This window comes from Tenrec ecaudatus, chromosome 15 (assembly GCF_050624435.1).
Source record: "Tenrec ecaudatus isolate mTenEca1 chromosome 15, mTenEca1.hap1, whole genome shotgun sequence".
Taxonomy (NCBI): Eukaryota; Metazoa; Chordata; class Mammalia; order Afrosoricida; family Tenrecidae; genus Tenrec; species Tenrec ecaudatus.
The window spans coordinates 58,276,748-58,289,459 of NC_134544.1; positions in this window are offsets into that span (position 1 = coordinate 58,276,748).

The window sequence follows — 12,712 nt, forward strand, 5'->3', positions numbered from 1 at the left end:
CATGCTTCTCTGAGTATCAAGCAAATTAGATGCTACTCCATCTCTGATTGACTCTAAGAAAATATGCCAGTGCCTCAACCAAACTAAAACCAGACCCATTGCCATCAAGTGAATTCTGACTCATTGGGACCCCACAAAGACTACAAATCTTTTGGGAGCATACAGAGTATCTTTATCCCACCAACTGGTGGCTTGAACCCCCAACTTTTGGCTAGCAGACCAGTGCCTAACCCATAGTGACACTAGGACACTGGCTAGTCATCCTATATATACCTGAGGCTTCAAGGTGAACCTATCCCCTGCCTTTGGTTTTTATCTTACCTTTCTTTCTTTTCACTGTGCTAATGTAATTTTAAATTTTTAAATAAAAATTCTAGTATCATATCCTTTCTGTCCATGCTTAGTGCTATTTGCCAGATTTACTTTGCTGTTCTTTGTTTGTTATATATATAAAAAAAGCACTCTCTTCCTCACTACTCCTCACCGTTCAGTGCTCTCTGGGATTAATGATGACGGTGCAGGTAAAGAGTGGTAGCTATGTTGAACTCTGCTTCAGAGTTGGAGCATCAAGAAAAAGAAAATGCTGTGTACCAAGTGCGTTTCTCAATACCAGTGAAATAGGAGGATTCATCTGCTATATATTGATCTCCTATGATCCTGATGTAGCAGCCTCCTCTCCTATGACTCTGCCCCACTACAGCTAAAGCACTGAACACAGGAGCGTCCCCCTCATCATGCACTCGGTGCTTTGGCCTAGCATTCCTATCCTATCCTTGTTTACATTAAGTGTCCCTGCTTCTTCCACATTTGCCTGAAGAAAACTTGTCGTGAGCTGAACTCTTTGTCCCCATGTACCTTTGCACGTCTCTCTGAGAAATTACCATAGCATACTTCTTTAAAGTCTTGAAAAGCAAGGATGTTACTTTGAGAACTAGGGTGTGCCTGGCCCAAGCGTGATATTTTCTTTTTCTTTCTTTCTTTTTTTTTTTTTTGTAGCAGCTGTATTCAGAATGGTCAAAAAATGAGAAGCAACTCCATAGTCCTCAACAGGTGAATAAATAAACAAAGCGTGCTCTGCAGTTATAGTCACACCACACAGGTTTCTGGGACTGTATATTTTTTTAATCATCTCAGCTGCATGTGAAAGTTGGACATAGAATAAGGAAGACTGAAGAAGAACGGATGCATTTGAATTATGGTGCTGGCAAACAATACTCAAAGTATCATGGAATAAAAAAAAATCTGCCTTGGAATGATCTAGCCAGAATGCTCCTTAGAAGCCAGCACGGTGAGACTTTGTCTTAAATACTTTGGACATGCTGTCAAGAGAAACCGGTTTCCTGCAGAAGGACATTATGCTTGGTAAAGTGGAAGGGAAGCGACAAAGAGGAAGGCCCTTGACCAGATGGCCTGCAACCATAGGCGCACACGTAGCAACAACTGTGAGTGTGATCCAGACCCAGGCAGTGTTCTCTTCTGTTGCACGTCGGGTTGTATGAGTCAGAACCCATCGACAGCTACAGTTTTGTGTTTGAAGGTCAGGCTCTCCTACTCGTTGATCACAATCCTTGAGCTTGAGAATTGTCACATGTATGTTTGAGAACAGTGATAAGTCAGACTACGCAGTCAATAAGTAGCATTGCTCAAATTACATTTTCATTGATTCCTTTTCTGTCACCAATTTAACTGATGATTATTATGAAGATATGATTTATACTCTGCCAGGGATACCTTGCAAGGGACCTGCAAATTGTACCTGCAATCTATAAATATGTGACAAATAACTTCTGCTAATGCTTCATTCATTAAAGAAAAATATTCCTGGACAACTTACAGAGAAATTTTAATAAAGAATGTAGACATTTTAATACTAAGCTTTGTCTTTTGAAGTCCAGTACAGGAAAGAGGAAATAGCAATATATAGAGAGAAGCAGACAGAGAAGGAGTGAAAGGGAGAATGGAGGGAAAAAATAAGGAAGAACATAAAATGGGGTGAAAGACAAACAATTACTAAAATAGAATTACTTGAAAAACCATTTTTCAGATTGGCTGTGCAATTTTTGTAATGCTGTTTACTTGAAAGCAAATCTGAAATAAAATGATCTCAAAAAATGACAAATGAGAACCATAAATTATCCACATTTTTGACACTCAGAACCTCATCCTGGGTGTCTGCACATGATTTGTATGCTGTATGGCAGCCATGCTCCATTGGGTACAATTATATGATTGTTTATTGAATAATTGCTGTCCTTGTCAGATGTTTGATTGAATGTTTGCCTGCTCCCTGTAATATTTTCACTGAGTAATTGTCTTCTGTGGGTAATACCTTCACTCAGTAATTGCTTGTTCTGAATAATATTTTCCCTGAATCATTTCCCATTCAGTATATTTTATCAAACAATTTTCTAGTTATGAGCCATGTTACTATAAGTTCACAGCGAATTGCTTGCTGAATTACATATTTCCTTTACATTACCTAGAAACAGAATGTGATTTTCTCTGAGTCCTTACCCTTTGCCTTTTGTAGGACAGTGGGAGAGTATATAAGAGCTTTCTGATTGTGGATTGCAGTGACGTAGAACTTTTAAACCAAATGTTGTGCCCAAGCTAAAGTCAAAAGTGAACTTTTGTGAGAGGAGATAACTTAATGTAGAGGAAACTAATCAACCTTAGTGTGACTGCTGCTGGATGATATGAAATTATATGTGCTCACAACTAATTTGGGGATTTCTGTATTTAATTTTAATGGGACTAGAATCTCGAGCAGTCTGAATCAGCACTGGTGGTTGAAGAACGCTGTAAATGTTTACATGTAGAAGAAAAGAGCCCCCGTCTCTCTGCCAGGGAGTCATTAAGACGCATAGCTATCCTATAAGACAGACTAGAACCTCCCTTCCTTAGCTACTTTACAATGAAGGGCAAGTCTCAGAGTCTCCTCTGACATCCACTTGGATCTGTTCTTTCCTTTCAATTACATTTTGCTTTCTTCATGTAAGACATTCTTCATGTCCTCCCACAGCACATCAGGTCTCCTATGATTCCTGTTTAACGCATCAGATCTGTTCTTAAAATCTGGATGGAATATACTCAAGGTCAAATTTTGGCTCATACAGACTGGTTTTAAATTTTTTTCTTTCTTTTTTTTTTTCGGCAAGGCGCACCAAATCATTTATTTCTCCACCCTTCACTTAACCCCACATATGCTTATCGGCCAGGTTGGCACAATAAACCTTAACTATCACATACACTTTTCCTGATTAATATTCTGCATCTTCAAACTGAAATTACATAAGAGCATTGGACGGTCTTTTCTACGGATGGCCTCTTGCCTGGTTTTAGCCAATGATACTGAGCTTCCTGTCATCTCTTCCCACAAAGATAGTTAATTTTTATTCTGTGTATTTCATCCTTTTGGGGTTGCTATGGAACCCGGGTGGCACAGTGGTAACGATTGGGCTGCTGACCTCAAAGTCAGCAGTTTGGAACCACCAGTTGCTTCTCAGGAGAGAGATGAGTGTATCACAACAGGATGTGCTAAGGTACATTTCAGGCTGGATTCAGAAGAGGACATGGAGGAAGGGATGTGTTGTTATATGAATCTTGACTCAAAGCATAGAACGCCAGAGAGATATTGACTCTACAAAGGCCTTAGACTGTGTGGACCATAATAGGTTAACTGTGTGGACCATAATTGGATAACTGACAAGAATGGGGTTCCAGTAAACTTCATTGTGTTCATTCAGAGCTTGTGTATGGATCAAGAGGCAGTTGTGTGAACAGAACAAGGGCACACTACATGGTTTAAAATCAGCAAAGGTGTGCAACAGGGTTATATCCTCTCACCATGCTTGTTCAATCTGTACACGGAGAAAATCATCTGAGAAGCTGGACTATATGAAGAAGAATGTGGCATGAGGACTGCAGGAAGGCTTATTAACAACCTGAGATATGCAGGTGACACAACCTTGCTGGTTGAAAGTGAGAAGGACTTGAGGCACTTGCTGATAAATATCAATAATTGCAACCTGAAATATGGGTTGTGATTCAATGTAAAGAAGATCAAAATCTTCACACCTGAACCAATAGGTGAAATCATGATAAACGGAGAGAAGATTGAAGTTGTCAAGGGTTTTGCCTTGTTTGGATCCACAATCAAGGCACATCAATGCAGCAGTCCAAAGAGCAAAAGACACACAGCATTGGATCCACTGCTGCAGAAGACCTCTTGAGAGTATTGAAAAGCAATACTTTTAGGACTAAGGCGCACCTGACCTAAGCCATGGTATTTTCCATTGCCTCTTTTGCCTATGAAAGTTGGATATTAAATAAGGAAGACTGAACAGCAATTGGTGCCTTTGAATTGTGGTTCTGTAGGGGAAAAAATGTAAAGTACCATAGACTGCTAAAAGGACAAACAAATATTCCCTGCAAGAATTACAGCCAAGGTGCTTCTTAGAAGTAAGGACGGAAAGATCAAGGGGTACCATACATTTTTCATTCAGAACATTAACATTTATGTATTGATAATGCATAGGCCTCTGTCTCAAAATTAAGGGAAGAGAGATAAGAACAGAAGGGGTCTATTTGTGTTTATGTAGTAACTCAGACACTAGTTTTGGTCATTATATTGCATTTCCATGTAGGTGTTCTGGTTCAATGATAGAAATCCCACCTTCCTTGCAAGAAACTCAGATTTGCTTCCTGGTCAATGCACCCCAAGTCAGCCACTACCATCTATCACTGGTGGGGCATGTATTATGATTATCCGCAGACAAATTCTATGACCTTTCCATTCTATTTTTCCACACACACAAAACAAATTTAAGCCCCATCATGTTCCTACTATCAAGGATGCAATTCAAATGCATTTGGTATATCATGACGCCTGGAAATTTCTACTCACATGAAAAGTAATGACAAAATACCAATTAGCAGACGGCAAGGCAAAGATGACACAGTTGTTACAATTGTCTGACTTTAAAGTTGTTGTTATGGGATGCTTGACTGAGAAATCACAAAGGGAGATGAGCCAGACATAAGATCCAGAGCAGGCTCGGTGATTCAAAAGGGAGAGGTTCAAAATGGCTGAAATGCAAGGTCAGGCTTAGTTAGTTACCAAAGGAGTACAGTGGAAGTCACATCAAGGAGAAAGCTCCCCAACGCCTGAACAAGGGGCCTTTTATCAGGATAACTGGTTTGTTAGAGGATGGCTCAACATGAGTCTTCTACATATGCCCATCAAGTAAGGAGTAGGGGCCACAGAAACGATATCTTGTCAAGGTCTGGACCTTGATGGAAGTGTGGTATGCTGTCCGACATCAAAAGGTCAGGCAGAGAATGGGCTGATTAGTTCTAAGCCATGTTAGGTGGGCCCATTCTCCGCGCAGCCAGTTCTGTGAGCCCATTCTCCTGCTTTTGTATGTGGATGCATAGAGGGTTATTATAATTGACCAAGAGTGAGAAGGCAAATGGGACTACAATCATGAATATATATGTGAATATTTTACATATGTTTTTATATGCTGTGCAAATATAACTGGCTATATTATAAGTTTCAAGAGATAAAGTTATTGAATATAACTCTTCTAGCGATAGTCCCTGGAGTCTTGGTGATGTAGTGATTACCCAGTGGGCTGCTGTCCACAAAGTTAGCAGTTCGAAACTATCAGTCTATCGTGGAGAGAAAGATAGGACTTCCTACACATGTAAAGAATTACAGTCTTGGAAACTCACAGGGGCAGTTGGAACCTGCCCTGTAGGATCGCTAGGGGTCAACATTCCCTCTATGTCAGTGAGTTTGGGGAACTATTGAATTGGTAACTTCCCCAAAATAACTTTTTCCTGATGGATCTAGGTAGGAGAAAGTGGGGGAAGATGCTGATAGAATTCGATTGTGAGTGATTAACAGGGAGAATTGTTATTGCCATCCTTCCGAGTATAAAGCCCTAGCAGATGGTGATAGCTTTCACTACCAGCAAGAGCCAGGAGCGGAGTGCCTCCTTTGGACGCTGAGATCAGGAGACAACAGTGCAGGACACCAGAGGAGCAGCAGAGGAGCAGCCGCAGAACCAAGTCAGAGCATGAGTCAGAATGGTGGGATTCTTAGCTGAGTGCCTTTGGACAGGAATCTGCCAGTGGAATAGGGCACCTCCAGACAATTAGTTGGGGAAGCTAGGTTTGCTGACCCAGGGAACGAGACCTTAGTATCTTTGAACTAAGGTTTATGGTGGAGTGGCGTGCTCTTTGGCATTTATTGGCAGTTCTGAAAGAGCCTTATAACATTGCCTTGAGCAGGGCAGAGGCTAAGGTGTCGTGTACCTTAGAGGCCAAGGACCAGAAAGCAACCTGCTAGCATAGCTGAGAGGAAGTATTCTGCCTGAATAATTGTATCCTGATTGTTTGTAATCTGTTAACTGTCTGAATAAGCCCTAAAATTGTGAGCATTCTCTGTGAGTTCTCAGTGGTCATTGCAATGAATTATCAAGTCCAGCTGAACAGTAGAGAGTACTGTGGAAAGGAGAGTTGGTTAGGACATTTGGAGGTGAAGGCATGTGTGACCCCAGCCTCGTTGGAATTGACCTAGGGCAATGCTTATGGGGAGTTTGATTTTCTTTCCCCCTTGTGAAGTTGAAGGGGGTCAGAGACACTTCTATGTCATTCTGTTTGCAGCATCACCAAATATCTTAAATAAACGAGTTGCCTGTTCTGAGACACGAAGGTCAAGTGGCCTAACCTAGTCCATGAGGACAATGTCATGCATCCTACTTTGGTGAAATTAACTTTGTTAGGTACTGAGGTCTTAAAAACTTCTTTACAATCATCAAAGGTGCAAGGATGGGCCTCTTCCCATCAAGAACAAAGAAGAGGGAAGAAAAAGCAAAGATACATAGAAATAATTAACCCAGTGGAGGAATGAATCACATGCGCCTAAAGCTTACTGGACTCTAAGATCAAAAGAACTTGACGTGTCCTGTTCCTACTTCTGACCACTCTGAAAAGGCTTACAATAGGAGGTCTCGGGAAAGTGGGAGAAAATGTGGGAAAATATTAGAATAATAGACTAGGCTTGCTGGTCATATAGAAGCAAAACCTTAGACGACCTACAGCCCGTAGGTACCCATCCGACCTGGAACAGACTTTATTCTCGTGGTTCAAATTGTAGTTATTTGAAGATTATTTGGTAGAGAGCTCTGCCAGCTGAACAATAACACCAGGAAGAAGGTTCCTTTTAGAACAACCAACTACAGGAGGTCAACAAGGCATCACTTACCCGGGGATAAAGCTCAAATGCAGGACAGGACAGGAGAGGATGAATAGAAATGGCCAAAGAAGGGAGGAAGTTAGAAGTGTGCTGTTACAGTGTGTGGATTACAACCAATGCCTTGAACTGAAGTGTGTATGAATTGTTGAATGGAAAATCCATTTGCTCTGCAACTTTCACCCAGATTTTTTAAAAGTGTTTAGAATAAATAAATAATGAGAATAAATCTTAAAGGAAACAAAAATAACTGCTATGGATCATTTTTCCTTCACAAATAGTTTGTAATTTCACTGTTGAACAAAGCCTTGTTATTTATAGAAGGCAAATGCACAATTAGGGATCCAATCCACCACCCCCATGGAATTCAAATTACTCCGGTGTTTATTGGAAACGTTTATTTTGTGTCTTAATATTTGAATTTTCATGAATAATTTAAAAGAGTTTACTCTAATATTACAGCTAATTTGACAGGGAAGTGGCACGAGCCAAGTCATGTAAACTCTGGAGACAAACTTTTCTTCTGGGTGCCATGATCACTCGGTTTCTAACATCATCAATTCATGTCCAATCTTGAATGAGTTATCATGCTTTAAATGTATATTGATGAGGGGGAAAGCCAGTGCATACTACATAACTCAAATATACCACATTCTGGAAAAACAAGCTATAGAGACAACAAAGAGACCAATGGTTGCCAAAGGGGGTTAAGAGAAGGGGAAGGGATGAATGTGTGTCACAGCACATGATTAATTATCCTGGGGTAATGGTGGCTATATCACAGTTTACATTTGTGAAAATTAATAAACCTGTAAAACACAAAAAGAAAGCTGTAATATAAACTATGGACTTTAGTTTGTAATAATGCATCATCAAATTGATTCACCAATTCTAACAAATGTACGACAATATATAAGATGTCAATAATAAGAGAAATTGCTAATAGAGGTGAAAGAAATAAATAGGAATGCTGTAATTTCTATACAGACTTTTTTGTTTATTTTTATTTCAGGACCAATGATTCCGGGGGACAAACAGGAAAAGGGCAGGCAGGAAAAAGGCAGAGGGTGGGGAGCAACCCAAGGACAAGGGAACAACAAAGGAACTAAAATCAATGGAAGGAAGGTTGTAGGATGCCTCGTGGCGCTCAATCAAGGGCAATGCAGCAGTGAGGAATTACTTAACCCGAATGAAGGCCGAACATGATGTTGGGACAAAAGGGAAGTAAAAAGAAAATAGAGGAAAGAATCAGGAGACAAAGGACATTTATAGAGGCCTAAATAAAGGCATGTACATATATAATTATATATATGTATAATACATATGTATTATATATAATGAGAGGGGAATACAACTAAGTACTCATATCTATATGTTAGGAATTAAGGCTGCTGATGGACATCAGGCCTCGACTCAAGTCCTCTCTTAACACGAGAACACTTTGTTCTAACAATCTGGCATTCTGTGGTGCTCACCTTTCCAACACGATCACTGAAGACAAAACAGATGCATAGCAACGTGGCGAAGAAAGCTGATGGTGCCCACCTATCAAAAGATGCAGCATCTGGGGTCTTAAAGATTTGAAGAAAAACAAGCGGCCATCTAGCTGAGAAGCAAGAAAGCCCACATGGAAGAACACACCAGGCATCTAAGACCCAGAACAAAACCATACCCAAGGTGAATTGGGGTGGGTGAGGGCATGGAGTGGAGAGCCAGTGCTCATCTGTAGACAATTGAACATCCCTCACAGAGCCAATCAAGGTGCAGTATAACACCGATAAAACACACAACTTTCCTCTAGTTCTTTGGTGCTTCTTCACCCCACTCTCATGACCTCTATTCTACCTTACAAATCAGATTAGACCAGAGCATGCACACTGCTACAGACAAGAATGAATCCAGGATAGATAAACCCCTCGGGGCCAGCAAGGAGAATAGAGACACCAGGAGGATTAGGGGGTGGGGGTGGGTGGGGAAGGGGGAATCGATTATAAGGATCAATCTAGAACTCCCTCCCAGCTGGACCAATAATGGAAAAGTGGGTGAGGGGCAATGGAGGATGATGTAAGATATGGAAAAAATAATCTATAATTTATCGAGGGTTCATGAGGAAGGGCAGAGGAAGAAGGGGGAAGAAATGGGGAGCTAGTATCAGGGACTCAAGTGGGAAGAGAATGCTTTGAAAATGATTATGACGGCATATGTGCAAATATGCTTGACACATTGGAGGAATGTACGGATTGCGATAAGAGATGTAAGAGCCCCCAATAAAAGTATTAAAAAATAAATATTAAAATGAAAAAGAATTAAAACTAAAATGATCTTACAATGATTTGGGGGAAATCCAATAAAAATAGCCATTTTCGTATTGTGAGTGTTAACTTTTTTGTTTTTTAGATGAATTAGGAGCTTATATGTAAATGAAGCATATTAAAAATGGTGAAAACATTGCTGTATAGTTAAAATTAGTTTCCATCTATGAAATGGATTTAAAATGAAAATGTAAAACAGAAAGTAAACAAGCTATTTCAAATGTTTTATAAATTATAAAATCACTTCAGGGTGCAGAAAAGTTGCTAATACATTAGCCAGCAGTTGAAATCATTTGCTAAAATCTAAAGAGAAAAGTTTTAAATGCATGAAGCCATTGCCAAACGAGCAGACTTTGCATAAGTGCCAGAAGATGAATTCTAAATTTAAAAAAATTTAAAAGTACACAAAGTAGAAAAAGTGTATAAGATTCAAAAACAGAAAACTTTTTGAAAAAACTCCAAGATATGAAAAAAAAGCCTAAACTGTAAAGAAGATTCAGAGACCAATCTATGTTGCATAAAATTTATCAGGACATGAAAAATCACTGATACAAATTTACAAATCCAACCACACAGTTTTATTCCATCCATGAACACACATACATTTGTTCCCACAACTGTATCTCGGGCTCCCACTGTCATCCATAGACATCTGCAAACCAGTCTCACAATTTAGGCTCTGATCCTAATCCCTCCTTCCACTTCTGATTGTATGATTTACAGTCTTTTAGTGACTGACGATGGCGTGCTTCTTCCATGTGGACTTAGTTGACGTCTCACTTAGATGGCTGCTTGTTTGGAGACAAGCCTTTAAGGCCCCAGATGCCTCTTTATCTGATAGCTGAGAACCATCTCATTTCTTCACAGTTTGCTGTAGCACCCATATCTTCCGTGTTCCCTTCCTGAAGACAAGTATCAAGCAGAACCACGATGTAAGAACTAATTTCTCTTACATTGAAGCTAGGATTTAATGCAAGCCCCCAAATCCATTCCTGGGTCTATTTTTATTTGTTTTTATGTTGGTGTGTTTGTTTGTTTTATCTGCCTTTGGCTCCCTTTCAAACTTTGTTGTTAATTTCTGGTAGAAGTCTTATTGAGCATCACCCATAGCACTATGACCTTCCATTAATATTGTCTTTGGTTAGCCCCTGGTACTCATTTTTAGAGCCCTGTTGAGAGAGGGATATTGAGCCTACATGAGCTGAATCCATACCACAGTACCTGATTATTCACTTGTTCAGCATCAATCCTTTTGGGTGGCTGGACACTATTTACACAAAACAATGAGGGTAAATTAAGAAAATTTACAATAATACTCAATGAGAAAGTCAATCACAGGTGTGCCAGAATAATACATATCCTAATACAACCTATCAGGCATTGATGTAGCAATGTTTGTTCACCTACTCACAGTTCAGCAATCTTGTTCTTCTGCTTCCTCAAATACCGTGTATTTTCAAACTGAAGTCCTTAGTTTACAACTGTGCCGGAGGTAGAGTCCAGTTCACCCACTGTAGATCTCACTGATGCAGCCTCTGGAGCATGCCGTGCACCTGGAAGATCCAGAATTCAGTGTCCCAGCATTCCACAGCACCTGGCCTGAGTCCCCAGGATGCACCCAGAAGCCCAGGTCAGTGTGGCCCAATCCCTGCATATCACTAAAGACACTCCCCACCATCGGTCCCCAAAAGCATTTTCAGTCATTCTTTGCCCCAGCTGGTGGTTGGTTCTCCCTCATTACCTACTAACAAGTTATACATTTGTGCTCCCCCAGACGTGTTTGTTCCCTTTCCCCTCTCCTGACTTGTTTTTCCATTAATATCTCTCATCCCTCTGATAGGGCTGTCCACTTCTCCAGGGGAACCTCATCACAGACTTAGATAGCAGCCACTCAGTAAACAGCATCCCTTCACTTCCCTTGACCATTGGCTCCCAGCTGATGCAAGGTGCCCTCTGGCAAAGTGACCACATTGCTTACCTAGAGTGGGTGGGGTATGATTCATGAGAACTGGTCAGGCTCTCTACCTGGCCCTCTGGCCCTCTGCCCTTCTGGCCAACAGACTGAATGCCCTACAAGCCTGAGCTGGTTCCCTTTCTGCTGCCCGTTCCTACAGCAGTGGACGCATACAGCATTTGTCCTTCTGTGAATGATTAACTTCAGTTAGCACAAGGTCTTCCAGATCGCTCCAGCCTCGAAGTGTTTCATAGTTTCATCGCTGTATTTTAGGGATTTGTAGTGTTCCATCGGGTGTATTTGCCAGAGTTTTTATCCACTCTTCAACTGATGGGAATTTAGATTGTTTCCAACTTTCTGCTATTTTGTATTGGGCTGCAATGATCACGGGGGAGCATATGTCTGTTCGTGATCTATTTCTTGTTTCTTGTGGGTATAGTCCAGTAATGGAGTGCTGGGTCAAATGGTACTTTAATTCCCATCTGTTGTGGAATCTCCACCTCACCTTCCACAGTGTGCATTTATAAGGCCAGAAGCAGTGGATAAAGTTACAACTCACCACATCCTCTCCAGCATTTGTTGTTCTCAATTTTTTTTAAATTGAGCTACAGTTATAGGTGTTAGATGGTATTTATGATATTTCATGGTATTTAAAAAATCATTTCATTAGGGGCTCATACACCTCTTCTCACAATTCATACATACATCAATTGTGTAAAGCACATTTGTACATTCGTTGCCCTCATCATTCTCAAAACATTTGCTCTCCACTTAAGTCCCTGGCATCAGCTCCTCATTTTTCCCCTCTCTCCCCACCCCCCTCATGAACTCTTGATGATTTGTAAATTGTTATTTTGTCATATCTTACACTGTCCAACATCAATTAACTTTCATTTCCCGGATGGCTAATGAATGGGAGAATCTCCTTGTGTGTCTATGGGCCATTCGAGTGTCATACTTTGTGAATATCTCTTCAGGTCCTGTGCCCACCTTCTCAGAGCATAATTAATTTTTTTTCTTGTTTTAAGCTAGTAATATACTGTAGTTTGGGGTAACTAGTCCTTTATCATTACTAAATATCATTACCCAATCTGTGGGCTCCATATTTACTCTTTCAATGAAGTCTTTTGATGTACATAGTGTTTTATTTGTAATGGGTGTTTCACAGAGTGTGCTTTGTTAGCT